Here is a 14950-nt window from a genome sequence, read left to right as displayed (position 1 = left end):
AAATAACATCCCCGTATTCTAAAATTGGCCGAAAAAAATGAAAAATACATTTTCTCTAAGGTGATTCTGTCAAGAATGAAACGCATCTGTCGTATAATATTAGTCCTATGATAAGCCTTTTTTACTATGTAATCAATGTGGTCATGCCAAGAACCATTATTTGAAAAAATGACACCAAGATGTTCATAGGATTCACCTTCCTGAAGGTCCTGGTCATTCATTATTAAAGGTGGGTGTAATGACTTTACTGACTTACGTAAGACTATCATTGATTCAGTGGATTGAATTTTACTAGCCACTGACAAAACCAACGGTGTATTTTTTTTCTAGATAACACTTCAAGATCCCTGCATCATTTTCAGGAGTATCTACAATAACGTATAAACTAGTGTCATCTGCGAAGAGCTTGATCGATGCACCAATGTCAGATACTATATCGTTGATAAATAGTATAAACAATGAAGGTCCCAAAATGGAACCTCGCGGAACAGCTACTTTAATTGGTGTCCAACCTGAGTTACTTTCATACAAGACAACCCTTTAAACCCTCCATGACGACTAATGTTTAAACCAATGTAGCAGCGTTCCCGTAATTTCGTATTTTTCCAGTTTAAGTAAGTGTCCAGTATGCCAAACTCGGTCGAATACTATATTTATATCACAAAATACGACTCTTTTTTCTTTACCACTATGAAGAGCTCGACCAAGATCATTCGAAAAATTAACTAATTGATTTATAGCTGAATCACCCTTTGTAAACCCAGACTGACTTGGAGTGATTATCTTGTTTTCCAACAGGATATTGTGAACGTGTTTATAGACACATCTTTCAAAGCATTTAGAAAGAATATATAATAATGAAATTGTCTGTAATTTTTCACTTTACAGGGGCTATTATTATTAATAAAGAGGTGTTACACTTGCTTTCTTCCATTCAGTTGGGAAAACAGTAGTTGAAATTGACAAGTTAAAAATAATGGAAACTTTAACACAAAAGCTGCTTCTTTTAACAAGCGGGGGTTTATCAGATAAAGACCTAATACTTTACTTGTATCCGAGATTTTTAGCACATCTTCTACGGCATTGTAATTAAGAACAACTTCACTGAGTTCTTCAGAACCGGTACGAGGGGGGGGGTTCAGCATACGTTGTATCTAGAACAGATTGTAGGGCAAAGAAGTTGTTAAAGAGATTAAAGGGATTTGCCTTTGTCCAGGTCATTTGTAATTACTTCATTAGCAAACAGTAATGATGGGATACCATGGGGGGGGGGGGTTTATTCCAGATGTTCCACCAAGACCGAGATAAACTGTTCGTGTTACTCAACTTATTCATAAGATCGGAGTAATGCTTATCACGTGCTGCTGTAACCCTTGATGTCACTAACTTGTTTGAATTTATTCCAGTCAGTCTGGCCACCAGAGCGCTTAGCTTTTGAGTAAAGGCGTTTTTTCTTTCTAGTCAGTTTTTTAATAGCATTACTCAACCACGGCTGATCAGACTTTCGAATGGTAACTGTCCTGTTTGGGATAGTATTCTGTGGCGTGTAGAATAGTGGTAGAAATACCTTTAACAATATTGTCAAAATCATTTGAATAAAAAAAAATTGTCCCAGTTAGTTCCTACTAATAATTGAGGAATCTATCAAACTCTCCTCGATCATATAGCCAAATATTACGCTCGAACGTTTTTTGAGTAGGTTTTGTGGCATTGATAAAACCAAAGATAGGACAATGGTAGCGACACTGGTCGACGAGATAACATATGGGGTGAAAGAGGGGTTGTCAGTAATTGTAAGATCAATCAGGGATGATGAATGCTGAGAAAAATTGGTAGGTTCTTCTAACAATTGGTGCAAACTATATTTTGTACAGATATTTTTCGTTTTTGGGTAATTCATAAATTGATTATCATTAAACTCACCTGTTACAATAATACTGCACAGTTTGCTTCGTTCGCAGCCGACTCTATAGAATCATCCACTTTGTTCCAAGTATTAGCGTTACTCCCGGGAGACCTTTTTACCATTAATCTTCAGCTCTTACCATAATACTGCAAGGCTATTAAACTCCAAATCAAATATCTTCTTTGCATATATATTATCCTTAATATATAACAATCCCTCCCCCATTTTTTTCAGCACCTTTATCACTTCTGAAAGGTTTTTTGATAATTCAAAAGTTCTATAGAGTCGTCTTTTACTTATTGTTATTGTACTTTAACCATGTATCAGTAAATGATAAAATGTCAAACCCATTATATTCAGAATATACCATATCATGTTTATGTAGTAAACTCTGTGCATTCAAATGGAAAAATTATATACATGCAGAAACTGTTTCATACAAACTAGAGGATACAGAATACGAGTCAGTTTCGGATAACAAACTGGTATCATTATTTGATGGACCAGGATTTTTTTTTCAATACCGGACATTATTAGTAAAATTTCTATAACGACAATTAGGAATGCTATTTGTATGACTTATATGCAGTTTATGTATGCACTGGTTGGGTGTACATTATCACGTGCGTTATCTTGGTAAAAATCTTTAGGCATAGTGTTTGCTAAAAGTATTATTGCATGAAACCACATGAAATAATTAATAATAATGCTAACTTAATATCACCACCATACGTAATTAATATGTATAAATAAAGAAGCTCATGTAGATGTAAAGTTCTCTTATTCAAATGTCGTAAGCTCATTACAAACCGACCAACTCTCATCCTATACTGTTCTATACCGATTCCCATATTGTTTAGTCACACTTGATTGATTGGACAGGTAATGATAGTGGCCGAAAAATAAGTAGGTATGTCTGTAAAACTTAACTAAGTTCTGAATAAGATATTCATGACAGTTTCCAAAGTCATATGACAGATGCATCTCAAACAAAAAATGTTGAGTGAAAATATGAGTGAGATAAGCAAGAAAACTTATATACAAAATTGACAAAAGGGATAGCTAAACATAATATGTAATGAAACATGATTATGTGATAAGATACAGAGATTTCAACATGCATGTAATCACGATGAGACGTTGTAAGTAATTGTTTACCAGAAAAAAAAGAAGTATTTGCCTATATATAGAAAACAGTTACCTATAAAAAAAAACATCACGTGTTCCTTCTAAACAAAAATCGGTTATTCAAGCGGTAATCGGTTCAAGGTCAAATTACGCTTGACTGGTTGATTTTACTACGAAATGTTTAGCGTAAAATGGGTGTTTTTAAATTATTCAGAACAAAATACAATTTTAAAATTACAAATTTGAAAGAGTTGGACAGAGGATGGACCATTGCAGAATGGCGAAGTCGAATGCATTTCAATCAAAACAATAATATAACGTAATCAGTTATATGATAATTTTATTTCCTCTTTTGAATTTATATACATTTCTCTATTTATAATTATTGTTTTCCTTACCTGTATAATTCATTATTCATTCCAATTTTACCATGGAGTGTGTTTTTAATCTCATGTAAGAACTAAGTTATACTGAACGTTTTACATTGTACCTAATACGTAAACATCAAATCTGATTACAATGTAATGCAATTATTTGTTTTAGATGCCTGTATATCTCTTGACTGCCCACAAAAATGGACTGTTGGTCTTCAATCATTTTGTCTTTTACATCAGGATGATTAAATTGGCAGGAAACAGAGGTGCATGTTAACTAAGAGTGCAATCGATTAAAACACCTGTACAAAATCAAATTCTAGTTTTTTTTTAAGGTTCTGCTAAAGTCAATATCTAGGACATTCTTTAATGAAATGTTTTCATTCATAGTTTTAATAGTACATTAAATTAAGCACTGAAACATTGCTAAATGCATCTTTATATGTATATAACACACAAGCACAAGTCAAACTTAGGAACAAATGTTTTATAACTTCTATATAACATTAACGACAAAAATGTTAACAACATATTTTTAGAATAAATCTACAGCTGTTAAAAACAAGATTTGAAGTCTGAAATTTATATAGTTATGTTACTGTCGTACCTATGACCGTTATACAGACTTTCTTTGTTGAGCAAGAATACTGTCACATAATCTTCTAGTTTTGTTGGTATCATCACTATTATCACTGCATTTCGATTGACCTCTATGAAGTCCTAATCTCACATCTTCAATCAGATTTTACGTTTTATCAGATTTACGACCAACCGAACTTTTACTGGATTTTTTTTTTCATTTTATGTGTCATTGTATTTTATTCTGTTTTTTTTTTTTGTTTTTTTTTTGTTTTTTTTTTTTTCATTGTATGTTGGTTTCCTGATTTCACGTTCATAAGAATGCACTTGGGTTTTGAATGGTGGTGTGTTGCGGTACAAAAAGCATCTCGAATACAATTCCAGAATTTTATCTATGAATATTTAAACTATGTATTTAATTAAGTAGAGTCTCAAGACAAGGGATAGTTCTTTTAGGTTTCATAGTTTCATGTAATAGGTTGAATATTATATGTCTGTCTAATAAATTGCTACAAGCTCATAGCTCAGAGTTGCAGTCAGAATAACTGGGAAGAAATGTAGTTTCAATAATTATCGTGTACACAATTTGAGCTTGAATATATAAGCAATTTACACCTAGAAAGCTTGTTATCCAATTTAAAAGTGTGTTTTGATGATTTATGTTTGCAATTTATTTATAGGTCCCTATGTTTCTATTGTTCGTTTTTTTTTAGTGGTCAATGGATTACTTATGCTGACCGTACTCTGGTGTTTTGCAGTTTCATGATGCGTTTCATTTATCATAAACAGTCTTTTATATATATATATATGTTCGGTGGTCATTGTGAATATATCAACATCTCAACAAAGAGAGTAAGCGTTGTCTTGTAGGTTGCCAGTTCCTGAAATTGAACAGAATATTTCTTTTCTCATCTTTGAGATAGGAACGTAATATCGGTGAATAAAAATAAAACGACTACCATACAACTTCTGTAGTGATTGAATCAATAAAGGCTTTACACACTCCTGCCTTGGTTGTTTATTCGACAGTATCCTTGTTTTACGAATTCAGTCCATTTACAAATAACACAAATAACATTCACGACACTTAAGAATCAGCTCTAAATGTTGAAAATTGTAACTAAGAAAGGGAAGTTTACAATGGGTAGGTCAGAAGGTCAGCGCTCTTCATGAATGATCTATTCCAAACGTACTATGTTTTATTTGGATAAATCATCAAAAAGATTAAGGTTTAATCAAATTAAATTTAACATAGATCAAGTATATGTAATTATCGAAGGACCGGTCGAGACACTTCCCTCCTTATTCTGAAGTTCATGCTGCCATTGGAAAAACAAAGCTTTGTACAAATGTATGGAATTAATATATAGAACAGATCGACTGGGAGACGCGTATAATTTGAGTGCATATAAAATATTGTTATATTGAACAGCTGCCCCCGCAATTGGTCGACAAAATATTTTGTCAACAAAAACTCAGAGTGTCGTATTCATAAACAAAATATTTGCAATACCTAATACTAGAGAAAATGTCAAGAATGTAAATGTTGCTTTCTACAGAAAGATTGGTAAATATGATCACACAGTTCTTGCAGCTTTTGACGGAACTTTCATTTCAATTTAAGGAGATTTTGGTTAGTTGGAGTTGACGATGTAAACGAAGGTGACTGGCGCTGGGTATCAAACTTTGATGGACTAATAACTTCTTCATTTTGAACTCATTTTGGATGTAAACAATTGCGATTGCGTACCGGTTAATATTTTTTTCGCTGTTTTGTTTCGTTTTCACTTTTTAGCTGATCGAAATAAAAAAATGAAAATCTAAGAATGATGTTGTTTGCGTTTTTTCAGCGTCATATATATGACAAATCCCAAATCTCGTTCAGTTTTGATTTATTATCAGTTTGCAGACGTTATCTGTCCTTTCAGTCATGTCGAACTCGGAGTCAGAGTGTCCCCACTTAAAGAAATTGAAGCATTACAATATGATAAAACTCTTGAAGAGACATATGACGAGGAAACTATTATGCTCTTGGAATTATTACTGCCTAAACCCCAAGATAATGAATAAGAGGAATATAGCTCTGTCCATACAACTGCCTCCTTTTCTTCAAAAATATAGAACAAATATTTCAAATCACACAGAAACTAGTGCACAAATTACACCCATGGAATATACTATCATATTCCAAACAAAAGAAGTCAGCGTCCACCTCTACACATGGAACACAATCTCCAATTATCACATCACGTTGTAGACCAGCTGAATCTGAATGGAATTATCCACAAAATCATATGCATAATAATAATAAACAGCTTGCAAGTGACACTCTCGCAGCTCATCTATCAACATCTAAATCTGATCTAAACATAAATGTTGAAAAGGAATATAATTCATACTTCATATACATGGACATGTCTGTTATTGATATAGACAAATACATCAACGGTCAAAAACAAAAGAAAACTTTGAGTGAAGTAGGCATGTTTACAAAATTCCTGAAAGATATTAAAAATGAAACCAGAGAAATACACAATACCACCAGTGGAGTTGAATCCGCTCTTAGCCAACTTCATTTTAACAAAAAGAAAGAAAGACTGAGTTTGAACATTCCTCCTTACGTGGCATTCTCAGGAGCATAGACAGAATATTTAAGTGCAAAAAATATGGGTATTTTGTTCTGGAGAAGGATCCAAAACAAATGATGTGTTTAATTTGACAAGGAATGTTTTGATTGCAAAACAAAAAAGTTCTTGAAGAACAAGGGAAATATAACATGCCCAAAAGATCAGAGCCAATTTCTGATGAGGAGATCAATATGTTGTACGAGAATGATCTTTTAGGAAATGCCAATCAAGAGGCTTTGATTAACACACGATGACTAAATAATACAGTTCACTTTGGGTTGAGAGGTGTTAATGAACATTATAGTCTCACGTTTGTAATACATACATGTATTAAACAATATTTTACTCATTATTGGACCTTTTCAAAACTTTGCATGTTAAAGATTATCAAATTCAAATATATTGAAACAGAAAATGCCTGTTCAAAGTGAGGAATATGATCACATTGTATTATGGACATCTACGTGTATTAATTATAAAATGATGAATTTTAAAGCTTTAACATAAATGTACATAGTATAACATGTTGCACTACTTTGAATACAAAAATACCATATATTTATGGTTTAAATTCAAATAAATATTTTCATAGGTTGTGCTTGGAAGGATATTCTGTAATTACGGTTCTTACATGTACATTAATGACACTGTTATACTTGTGTCAACTTGCACTACATGTAATATATATTGAATAATTCCATTCTCACACTTTTCAAATTAGCAATCCAGTGAATATTTGTACATGTAAATTCAAAATGTACATGTACATGTATTTGATTATCAGATCAAACATACATTTTTACTTTGATTAATAAAATACTTTAACCATTCACTTATATTCTACACTAAACTTAATATTACTATTCGCACACATGAAGATTATTTGTTCACATTCTCTTGTCGATAACTTCATATCAAAAATGCAATATGTACTAAATAAAAACAATTTCTATGGACATCTTCATTTTATGTACGTATATCATCTGATATAGATATTCATATCCTAATCATCTCTCTTGTTTTCATGATTAATGCTGTCATATCATTCACCGGTTCACTGATATGATTCGGCTGACAAAATTCAACAATGTCATTGCTGAAGTCCATATGTATGGGTAGCATATACTGGTAAATACTTCCAACCACCAATGGAAATCTGCAATATATATATATTAGTTTTCTGGAATATGAACAAAAATGAACAAATAAAAATCAACTGGTATGAGATTTGTTTCATAAGATGTGTTGTGTTCATCAGTATGAATAAAGGCAGGTTTGTACTCTGGTACCGACAGCAACATTATAGCGAAACTTGCTTCTTCGCAGCGACATTAATCTCAGGTTTAATTTTATTAAACTTTTCTGCGAAACCCATTATTTCAGGTTGCGATTTACCTAGTGACAGAAACAATACCGTCACTTCGCTGTCGCAACCGAAATATAAACCAACCTTAATGCTCACTTCCAAACATGATAGAAAAGCTCGCTAAGCTCGCTTTATCATGTTTTTAAAGCTCGCAAACTAATTTTAAGTTAATTCTAATAAATATTACATTCCAGATTAGGTGGTGTCAATCTAATGACAGGATTTAGCGGCAGCAAATATCTCGAAATGAACAGGGGACAGACAAAAACAAGAACGGAAGAAAACATTTCAGACATCTGTGATGTAACTCCACGAATGTACACAAGGCTAAGTATTCGGCTTGGAACGGGGAAAATAGCTCGTCGGAGCCTCGCATTTCCTACCAGTTCCGTCGCCTTATCACATATCTTCAGTAATTTTCGACTATGTACCTATACTGTATATGTGTAAAAGGAATTATAGTTAATGGATTTATACTACACCAAAAAGAACTACTAAATAACTACTAAATCGCTGTTATCTTATGTAATGTACCTGTTAGCATACGAATGATAATAGTTCAAATACGTGTCCGATTATATCAACGGTTAATTGATAAGTAGCTTATATAATTATGGTGTTCACAAAGTGCAAGTTTCTGATTTTCGATTTTTGAAAATCAAAAATGGTTCTAGGTTATTGTCTTATTCTTGACTGCCCTTTGTGATGGACTCTCGGTTACAACTCGTGTTATTTATTCCATCCGAAACCTTTAATTTGGAGATAAGCAGAGGTGAGTAGAAAGGCATTTAGCATATACCCTGTTTCAACCCTGAAACAGCAATATGACATCACATTGAGAAATAATAGCCATAAATAGTTTTGTAGCATGGAAAAAATGACGAATGTGTATAGGTGTATCAATACCTCATACTTAATTACAATAAATATACAAAACAGTATAAATGGAACAAGTATTGGGATATATTAAGAATATGATAGTAGAGGATATGAGAATTCTCAACACACTCCTCAAAACATATCATTATCGTTATATTAAAATCAAAGTTAAATATCAAATCAAGGAAAATATGATGAGTTATTATTCAGATGTTAACACAAACCAAACGTTCGTTAGTGTGTTCTAGACTTGTATGAATTACATTCTAAATGCATTTCGAAGAGAAAAAAAAAACAATTTGCAAAATTCGCCAGGCTGAGATTTTTAAAATATAAGAACAATACAGAAGTCGTTTTTATTTATTTATTTTTTTATTTTTAAAATTTTCAGCATTACTGTAGATCTCTAGGGTCTCACTTAGCAAGGATAGAAAGTTTTGAAGAGAAAAATGCTTTAGCTTCTGAATTAAATCATTTACCTGGTAAATTGATAATGTTTACCCTTTTAACCTGATATTATAACTATAGGCGCACACAGACATTTATATTCTATGTTGGTATTAGCATAATGCTAAACTTTTTTATTTGTCATTTATCTCAGGAATATACCGTAAATTGAGATATTTTGGCGTTGTTTTTTTTTTCAAAATAGACATGTTTTTGGTGCCTTCAGAATGAAGAGCTGTACCTATTAATAGTAAAAAAATAACTAGCCAACCCGTTGATTTACTTGCCGCGAATCGAATGTCACGGTAATTCTTGTGACATATCTGGTCTTTTCTCTAGTATTATACTCATGCATATTATGAATGCGCTTATCCAGAAATAAATGTAAGTTAGAGGACGGAAAGGATGCGAATTGCATGAGTCCGTCCCTAACAAAAACTTCACCATTCTGTTGTGGGAAATCGACTAACTCTCTCGGAGATTTTCTAAGAATTTCAAGATTGACAAGTCATTGCTCAAGACTTTTTCTTTTAGTTTACGGGGAATGAAGTAACCGATAGAGTATTTTTATGCTTTCCTGTAAGCTTGCTTTGTTTTGCTATAAACCAAATTGATGAAATAGTTGTGGTGGTTTTTCGCCCAAGTCACTGGTTTCCTGAATAACTTCAGAGAAATCGATAACGGACTCACCTGTTCCAGTTTCGCTAACGGCTGAATTCTCAGGCTATGTCTTTCTACGCTTACTCGATTCATCTTTCGTAAAGCTCAAGGCGTTCCTCCTCTTTAATCCTTTCTCTCGGGATAACGACTTTGTCCTTCGGATAATTTCTTACTTACAGGCACTGCTTTAGCTAACATGGATTAGTCAATATTTTAGGTAAAAATGGGTTATTATAATATTATAATGCCGATATAAATTCCTAAATCCAACTACCAAGACAGATTGTGATAATTAAACTTGCAGCGTTAAGTGAGAAAGTTCAAATTAGCTATGTGGGTGTAGCCCAAAAATGCCAATCAAACTTCTTAACGAAACAGCAATCAAGTGCACCGGCAGCCGTGTTAAATCCAATTGTCTAGTTGTGCTAATGCTTATAAGCCAAAATAAAATTACGACCATAATTCACCAATTTACGGTCCATTAATAGTTGTAACAACAAGAATAGTAATAAATCGGTTTAATCAGTGAATTTCGTTGCTCGTCAGTTGTTTTTCTTCAGTAATTTTTATACATCGAACATCCGCAAGATACTAACTGTCAAATTTGCATATTGTATTTAAAAGGGGCATTTTGGTTGTATGGAATTGATGACGTTAATAAATAAATAATATTTTAAAATAAACTTGGGAGTAGATATGAACAATTTTTCTTAATTTAATGAAATCGTACAGTTAAAATGCATACATTAAAAGCTTTTTATAGAGTGAGAATAAAACACCTTCACAAAGAATTTTAGTGTAACAGCTGTTAATGTGAAAAAAATAACCCAATCATTGTTTGTTCAGGGTTCTATTTAGACTTTGTATTTGTGTGTTTGTTTTTGTTGATAGTTTCAGTGTGTTTTTTTTCAGGACGCTCAGTTTCTACTGATTGTCCAGTTGGTTGGATAAGTGGTGTCGACTCCTGTTACCTTTTTCACCGTGTTGCCTTAACATGGTCTCAGGCTTCTGTACGTAATTTAGTTTCTGCACCAAAAATTGCTTGTTTTACCTGTAAACTAACTCATATTCGCATTTTCTGTGTATAAAATAAAACGTTATAGAACCATGAAATACCAGTCTTTTTTGATAAGTTTGTAACTAATCATACGTTTGATGACGCCTTGGATTCTTGTCCGAGTTGTTTCATTTGTTTTAACTTGCATTTATCCAGCAATTACCTTGTGTAATAATCCACCGAAAATAAATTAGGTCGTAGTCGCGCCAGCTATTTCATTTATTATTTAAACTTGAAGTAGCACAGGGTCAGTAATTCATATCACAAGTATTTCATGGATTGTATTACCCATTGTATGGAATTGATGATGTTAATAAAGGTGATTGGTGTTGGGCATCAAACTATGACGAAATAATGTAACATTTTGATATCCAGGCGAACCCAATAGTGCAGGTGGAAATGAAGATTGCATGAATACACGGAGTACCCTTCGAAGACTATGGAGTGATAATAATTGTGAGAGAGCACTAAACTGTATTTGTGAAAAAGATATTTAATACATTTGAATAAAAAATTAATAAGTCAGTAGTTTTCATCTTCTAAACATATTGAATCTTTTTTTTATTTGCCCACAACCATCATTCGTCTGCACGAAAACTAAATCATATAATGTCATGAAATTTGTGTTATCAGATTACCTTTTAATTTACTCTTATAAAACATCATGGAAAGCATCTTCCCAATTCTTATGCAGTCGTCTTAACCAAAAGTGTAAGTGAATATTGACTAAAAATTCCGTAGAATCACTAGTTGGGATAATTCAAATACGCAACAAAATATAGCATAAACGTGAAAGCAGGAAGAAGACGATCTACATATAAAATATAGTAAACCGAATAAAATAAATTATATATAACCATTTGAGATAAAGAAAACAAGACGTCACACAAAAAGAGTTCAGCACCAAATGATTTAAGTATTATAAAAAGAACTGTATTACAAAAGGTAAAATGTATAACTATTGACCAAACTTTACGACAAACGTAATGACTTTTCATTCAGAATTGTCAACTTTCCTTTCATCTGTGGCAACATCCCTTCGGCCCCTGCGTATGGAGTGTTCATATCACAACTCATACGTTATGGCTTATGCCAGAGCTTGCCGAAACTACGCAGACTTTTTGTATCGCGCTAGAACTCTAACAAATAGGCTTCTTGAACAGGGTTATGTTGCTACAAGATTGAAGTCATCACTACTCAAGTTTTATGGTCGTCATCATGAACTCGTGGATCGTTATGGTGTATCCATCAGCACCATGAAAACTGATTTATTCAACGGGTCATAGTTTACCTTTCCTCGTTTGTCTACCCCGGACTTGACTTTTTATGAGCAACTCGGCGGGTGTTTCTAGAAAAGCAGAGGACGCTTACCCTACCGGTGCACCCGGTCCATGCTCCCAGGTTTTAGTGGAGTCCGAGTTGCTTATTTACTTTTGTTACTTTGTATGTATGATTTTAGTTACTTTATGTTCTTTGTTGTGTATGTCTGTTTTCCATGTCTGGTCTTTGTCCCTGGATTACATTCTTTTGATTACCGCTATAACCTTGGTTCCCTTGATTACTCGTTATAAAAAGTCAATATCACTAATCAAGGGAACCAAGGTTATAAAGGTAATCAAAAGAATGTAATCCAGGGACAAAGAATTGTTTAACGGATATTTATCGTATAGGTGTTCTTAAAACAATAAGGGGTCAACTTTTATATATATATTAACAAATTAAAATTCCCATTATATTTCTTTTGTACCGTGATATCAAAATTTAAAGTTGCTTTAACTTTACCATTTTTTAAAAAATAAATTCGTTATTTCAAATTTAAACGAATGTTACAATAGAACACTAAGACATCTACCATCCAAAAATGTAAACAAATATGGAAAAGAAAGTCACGAATACAGCAAAAATATATAAAGCTAAATACGCATGTTACATTCCAGCCATTTTTAAAAAAAAAGTTTTGAAGTGTATTATGGATGAGGAAATTGTTTGAAAAAATATTCAGCAAGTCACAAAATGTTTAATAAACTGTGCTTCATATTAGTTGAAATTGAGTCGCCAACTGTTTTTTTTTTCTTTACATAGAAGATGCATGTTAAAGATTCTCATCAGTTGTGTATCCTTTTTTATTAAATGACCTCCTTTGCTTTAAGTCACTGTTATTGTTTGTATGTACAGCGTTCTCCAACGTTTTATATTACGTTTTACTTGTTCCTCTAATTCGTATTCTCTGTACATTAACTATCCACGGAATGTCGATTGTGCAAATATTTCTCCGTTTTCATTTAAAGTCAAGTTTTCATTTTATTTCATCAAAATATAAAATATATATGTATTTTGATAGATTCAACACAGGGATGATATGCTGCTCTGCAACCCCTCAAATTGTATTGACTATATTACCATTAAAAGAGAATGAAGTTGTAAGTGAAAGTTCCATTGTTGTTAAATGTTCATACTTGTAATTCATGACTTGCTTTTGTGTTGTTTTCGTTTTTGTTTAGGAAGTGTGTGTGTGTGTGTGTGTGTGTGTGTGTGTGTGTGTGTGTGTGTGTGTGTGTGTGTGTGTGTGTGTGTGTGTGTGTGTGTGTGTGTGTGTGTGTGTGTTGTTTTTTGTCATGGTAATGACTTACAAAATGAGTATCTTGTTCTGTTATAAAAATCAATCATTCTATATTAAGAAGGTTAAAAGAAGTGGTCATCCATAGGAACGTTTACATTTTCAAAGAAGCTTATGGAATACTATCACCGCTTTATGAGGAGAATCTGTAATGACATAATACAGATATTTTATCTTTTCAAAAAGCCTTTACTTTTTGTGTATTCTTCAATCTGCATGATTTGGTATGAAAATATCATTACATGATTTTTTTTCTCCTTTATTATACGAATATTTCTTTAGATGATGTGCTTTTACTTTGGATACAGTACACAGCTGTATACGCTACACATTCCCACTAAGAAAGTTTCGTACTTTCAGATAAGAATTAATTTGTTCTGTTGTAATAGTCAAATCAACTACTGAGACATTGATGCCTCGGTGATTTAAAGTTTTAATTTTGTGATACTGCGGGTCTTGATTAACAGTCCATTGAAGAAGTCAGGTCAAATAAGTTTTGCTACTGAGCTAGTGAGCACCTGATGTATGTGTTATTCGCTCCTTTCGGTGACGGATTATAAGGTGTGAAACAGTTATAAAAGCGAATGTCTCCTACAGTTGTAAACAAAATTCGTGAAAGAAAAATGTTAATCTAAAAAGAAACTCAAAATACAACCTACATGACACTAGGTGTTTCAGACTGTGAAGACGGATTTACTTTATTTATCAAACTAATTATAATTCCGATAATAAGCCTACACTTATAGTCATCATAAAGTAACAGATATATAGGGTAGCTGATACCTATAAGTTAGATTAAGGATTCATGTAACTATGTCAAAGGGAAGTACAAAATTCACCATTCAAAAAAGAAACAAATAGATAGTAACAACCAACTGCTTATAGAAACGGAAATTAAAAACGAAAATGACAAATCCCCCCAAAAAAAACAAAACAAAACAAAACAGACGCATGCAATTCTGCGACACTAACTGCAAGTAAACCAAATAAATGAAAAATGAACCAGTTCCAGAATATATGATGATGTCATGTTGACAATCGAATGCACCTTAACGCATTTTAGTCTATATTCTAGATTTGTACAGACGTATACCTTTGACGTACATGTTACCTAAGTGTTTTATAACACTTTGTTTATTTGAGACCATGAACGTTTATATATAAATGTAATCCAGGGACAAATACCGGCCATGGGAAACAGACATCATATGATTGCACTATCTAAACAGCGCCTATTCAGTTCATCAAGGTCAAATTTTAAAATAAACTTGGGAGTAGATATGAACAATTCTTCTTAATTTAATGAAATC

Source organism: Perna viridis, chromosome 3 (assembly GCF_037379345.1).
Source record: "Perna viridis isolate PV_CMFRI_1.1 ecotype Kerala chromosome 3, ASM3737934v1, whole genome shotgun sequence".
NCBI lineage: Eukaryota > Metazoa > Mollusca > Bivalvia > Mytilida > Mytilidae > Perna > Perna viridis.
This window is presented reverse-complemented; position numbering follows the sequence as displayed.